This window comes from Dipodomys merriami, unplaced genomic scaffold (genome assembly GCF_024711535.1).
Source record: "Dipodomys merriami isolate MVZ:Mamm:240054 unplaced genomic scaffold, mDipMer1.0.p SCAF_88, whole genome shotgun sequence".
Lineage (NCBI taxonomy): Eukaryota > Metazoa > Chordata > Mammalia > Rodentia > Heteromyidae > Dipodomys > Dipodomys merriami.
Genome location: NW_027206490.1, coordinates 3800743 through 3806308, shown reverse-complemented (window position 1 = coordinate 3806308; position 5566 = coordinate 3800743). Strand labels below are relative to the sequence as shown.

The window sequence follows — 5566 nt, the reverse complement described above, 5'->3', positions numbered from 1 at the left end:
CTTTCAGATTTTGTGATCTCATCTTTCATTTTAAGTTGCCTTTCATTTCACATTTGCTTACTGCTAATTCCAGTGTCATAAGGATTGACATGGATTTTTATTACTTTCCGTTGGCACATTGCATGGGCCTAGGTGAGAAGTCTTGCCCTTGTTACTTGATGATGCGGATAACTGAAACCTGACATCCTAGTACCCATGTGTCCTGCAGAAGAATAATAAGTTTTAGACATCATGTCAGCAAAATTTGGGTATAATCAGTAGGAATGCTTCAGAAATATGGAGAAAAACATTTTGGAACCAGTGAGTTAAAATAATAAACAGAGCAGGAGTGTAAATTCCCTTATAAATTAGAGGAAAATAACAATTTTTTTTAACAAAATGAATTCTGAAGACCAAGAACACTTTGAATGTTTATACCGAAGACATTGCATTGATACTGTTCATATATTAATATATATTCTAAACCTAATTATTTATATTCCAATCTATTTATTGTAATATATATCTATTTATTTGTCAAATTATCAGTTAATTCTAGTAAGCTTCACTGTGTGAAATAAAATATCAGCACATATAAATATAAAATATATAACTATATATAATATAAGAAAAAGGCACATGTTTTGCAATGTTCTATTGTGGTTAGGGTATCAAAGGTAACTGTGTTTTAAAGTATTATTCCATTATTTCTACCTCAGTGTTTGGTAGAGTTGGACCTAAAGCTTTACCATTTGTAGATTTACAGCCTAGAAGCAAGAGGAAACACTGTGATTAAAACATTACCAATTTAAGGCCTAATATCGAGGAGAAACATATAGACTTCTCTTGTACCTATGAAAATATTTCGTAAAAGAAAGGCAGTAGTGTAAATTCCTGCCTGGTTGGATAGTAGACTGGCCAGGATATTAGGTAATCATGCATATGAATTTTTTTTCACCTTCTTGGCTTTAGCTACTTTGAAATTTTAGGTATAACAAACAATTATATTTTGATAAAATACCTTCTAGTCTAAACGATTCTGTCTTAACTGTTCATCTCTCTATGATCCCTATTAACTAAGATTAGTTTTGTTCCAATAAGGAAATCTATGCTGTCAGGGTAAGATATTCTGGTTGGTCTGTTGCTACATGGAAGAAGAGTAAAGGGTCAGGTAGACATTTGTGCCAGTAAGACCTCATTTAGGAAATTTTAAGCTGCAGAAGTTTAGATGTAGCTCTTAAGCAAGGCTTACTTTGAATCCATTAGCTCCACAAAGCTATCTCAGTTGATAAATAAGTACTTGAAAAGCCATCACCTTTGGACCTAGCTATAAAGGCTTCAAAGTATGATCAAATTAAATGAAAAAGACTTAAAATAGTCATTGAAAAAAATTGCAAATCTGAGCAATCGACCAAACAATATAAGTTTTACAATATACACAGAATTTTAGAGAAGTAAGATCAATAGCATTTTAGGAACAATAAGTTTTCCTGGTTACAAACAGTCAACCAAGCATATATGCCTTTATAAAGACTGCATCATTAACTACATAAATTTACAGGATACTACATCCTTCAGCAGCACGTTTACCCAAATTACAACAATATAAAGATGAACATGGCACTTGCACAAGGATGATATGAAAATTTGTGAAGTATGCCATATTTGTCATTCTTCAGATGCCAGAAATGAAAAACAGTTATTAAAAATGATTACAAAAATACAAATGTAACAATACATGTAATTAATTGAACTAAAAGTTAGTTTGACATCAGTGTATTAAATCCTCACCTTAGAAAGGCCTTTATATAGCATCATCTTTACAAAACGTTTGAAATTAGATAACGTTGTCATTTTTTCCCAAAGAAATAACATAGTATAAGGACCTAGGAAAAAAAGGAACGTTAAACTGTTTCTATATGGAATGCTATCTGAAATAACACATTTAATAATGAACCTATATATTATAAAACAATGTAGAATTCAAAGTATTATATCTAAGAGAGAATGAAATAGATTATGGATATTATACGAACAAAATACAGATTATTTTAAAATATACTTTTTTCAGACAAGCACCAGAAATATCTTTAGTTTCTGTACTACTCATTTCAACAGATAAGTTAAAAATGATTTCTGATTTAAAAATCACAAACTCTGCAGAAATCATTATAGATGTATACAAACAAATCTTGAATACATTTTGACATCAAAGTCAGGCAATTCACTTGAAGAATACCATGGAGTCCACGTGTCTCTTTAGGATATGAACCTAAACAATAATCTAATACTACAGAGTTGAGGGAGATGAATTGCCCTCCTGAATAATTTACTTTTGGGTCAAATAAAAGCAGGCTTGCAAAAAGAGAATAGACTTTACAGAAACATGATGAGTTGATGTAAGTAGCTGCTTAGCTGATTTTGTTAATTTGTGAACTAATTCAGGGAAACAGAGTACAGCAAGGTAAAAAAAAATAAAGAAGGTCACATTGAAATACTCATTGGTGTGTGTGATACTGCCTGGGCACTATCCCTATGATTCTGTGCCCAAGGATAGTTGTCTAACACTCGAGCCACTATTCCATTCTGATTTTTTAGAGATAATCACATATATTTTCATGATTGGACTGGCTTTGAACAGTGGTCTTCACATCTCAGTCTCCTGAGTAGCTAGCTAAGTGGATTCAGCCTCTGAGTTTCTAGTTAAAATTCTGACTGTCCTGTATGCTTCACTGCTCTTTTATTCTTTTCCTGCGGTAATCAGAAGCGTAACTAATATATGTCTAATTGCTTTAAAAATAATGTTACTGCTTGGCACCAGGGCCTCCCATCTCTACTCTTAACTATTTAGGAGGCTTGAGAACATATCCCAGGCAAAATTTTAGTGGACTTTCTTCTCAATCTATAGCTGGGTGCATTGGATCATTTCCACCATCCTGCACTATCTAAGAACTAAGATTGGAAGGACTGCAGAATCCAGACCAGCTAAGGTAGGAAGCTAGACAAGATGGTGTACAACTCTGATGCCATTGATGATTGGAAGTTTAAGAGGACAGATAAGGTGCATGTTCTTGTAGAAAGGGAATCACTATCCTAAAATTAACCACTGATATTATGCCAGCCTAACAAGAAAAATACCCAAAGTTGAAATCCCCACAATTTTCCACAACCAAAATAATTATATACATTAACATTCCAAAACTTAGTACAATGTGTCCTTTATTCTAATATCCTTATCAGATTATCATACGATGTGACAGAATAGTTCTACATCATATTATGATATATTTAAAAACACCTAGAAAATTCTTTCACATTTATGAAGTGCAAAAGAATGGCAAATTGCCTCATTTCTTACGTATTTGAGTATCACTAAAAATTCTTGTAGAAAAAGTTCCGGGAAGATGGCGGAGGAGAAGCTGGAGGCTAAACAAGCTCTTGCATAGAAAGCAGTTTTATTGTTCCAGTGAACAGTCCTAAGCCAGAAAACCACACCAAGTGTGCCATCACAGGAAGACAGTTAGTCCAGAGAGGGAAAATCCAGGCAAGGAGACAGATCTGAGCACTTGCCAGCGGCGGTGGTTGCTGAGGCCAGCCTTAGCCGCCCTACCTGCAACACAGAGAGTCCAGGACAAAGGCTCCAGACGAAGCAGATGAGCGGATTCTACTCAACCCCAGCGAAAGCTGACTAGAAGCAGATATTTTTATCCTGCAGTGTACAGACAAGGGACAACCCAGGAACCAAGACTCGGTGTGATTAGAAGCCTGGCAACCTCATTCCTTCTCAGGGAACAGAGGAGGGAAGGCCACCCCTCACCCCTCACTACCAGAGATCTTTGATACTGACAAAGGCCTGGCTGAGCAGCTAGCTCCAACTCAGGCCTTGGAAGAAAACAAGAGTCATGTAGCAAGTCACAGGAACCTAACCTGATCTGTTAGGCTCAGCTCCACCCAGGGAAAAGTCACCCAGCCTGGGGCCAGCAAGTTCTGACAGCCCCAGGAGTAGATTTCTTCACTGGATAAACAGAGCCAGAGGCTGCCCCTCCCTACAGCAGCCTTAAAAATCAATTGAAATTCAGTAAAATTAAACCCTGAGAAAGGCTCCAGGCTGGGCTCTGTGAGTGTCTCGCAAGCTAGCCCCTCAGGGAAAAGCTACTGTTTGCTGAAAGGCCTCAACTCTATCCAGAACCTAGCCTCATCACAGTATCTCCAAACTAGAGGAAACAGCCATCTCCCACTTTTTTGATACAGCAGATCTTCCTCCCATTGAACAAGCCTGGGAGGAGGATCACAAAATCCTGGGTAAAGCAGAGCATTTTTCTATCTGCTCAAACTAACCGACTTAAGAAACCAACCAAGCCACAGGAAAATCAAACACCACAAACAGACCAGAGACTCCAACTACAGACTGGTTAATGACACAAGGGAGATACAGGATCTTCCCATCCCCCCAAAAAATCAAAGAACTCTTTTTTTAGTTTTTTATAAAAAAAACTTTTCCTAAAACTTTTTTTTAATTTTAATTTTTAACATTTAAAAAATTTGTTTTCTATTAACTTTTTTTTCTTCCTCTTATAATTTTTATTTTCGGAGTATAAGTGTGTATGCTTTTTTTCTTGTGTTTTTTTTTCTTTTCTCTATAATTTTTTTTGTTTAGCTCTACTAATCTTTGATCCTTTTTTTTCTTTCCTTATCATTCTTTTCACCTTTTCTGTTCTTTTGTTCTTCTTTACGTGACTTAATTGCTATTCTGCTCATCCTCAGATATACCCATAGTTGATTATTAGACCTTATCACCTATTGTGTACACACTTAATCCAGAAATTTATTACTCAATTCAAAACCAGTACTACTTCTTTATATCTATATAATATTTTAAGCATTTCTAATTTTAAGATTATCACATCTACTTTCTATCCCTACCCTAATCTTATCCTAATCAAATTGTTCTCTGAATATTATGTCTGCATTTTGCATAATTTTTAAGTTTTTGTGTTTCACTTTTTAATTTTTAATATTTGTTCTTCTATTTTATACCTTGTATCATTTTTTCTCTTTCTTTTCTTTTTTCTCTCTTTCTCTACTATCATTCTATTCAACCTATTTCCCGCTTTGAGATTAAGACTTAGTTAAGTTTACTCACCCTCTGCCTTTCCACATCCCTGTATTCATATTTGTACCCACATCTCTCCCTAAACCTGATAATTTCTGGTTTGCCAAATTCATCTTTGTGGTTCGTAGACCATTAATACATAGTTGTTTGATGTTGAATAGATATATCTGTTGAACTAGAGTGTATCTACAGACTTTTACGGTGCAACTACAGACTTTGTTTGATGCTTAACTTAAGATAGTGTTCTAGCACAAAACTGGTGTTACTTTCATCCCAAATGTCCAGGGCAAGCCAGAAAAACACAAGAAAAATGGCAAGTTCGAGTATCCTACACCCACTGATGATACTCAGCGGACATAACAGATAATGAACAATCCATTGGAGAGTTCCCCAAAAGCTCTACAAACACTACTGGAAAACATGGTAAATGAAAAGATTGAAAACCTAAAAAGAACACTGTATGAATGTGATAGA

General features: G+C 35.2%; 1 pseudogene; it reads left to right on the top strand.

The window, feature by feature from the left end:
• The first annotated feature begins 1548 nt into the window (after nucleotides 1–1548).
• LOC138820415 (U6 spliceosomal RNA) lies at nucleotides 1549–1648 on the top strand (annotated as a pseudogene).
• Nucleotides 1649–5566: the final 3918 nt, after the last annotated feature.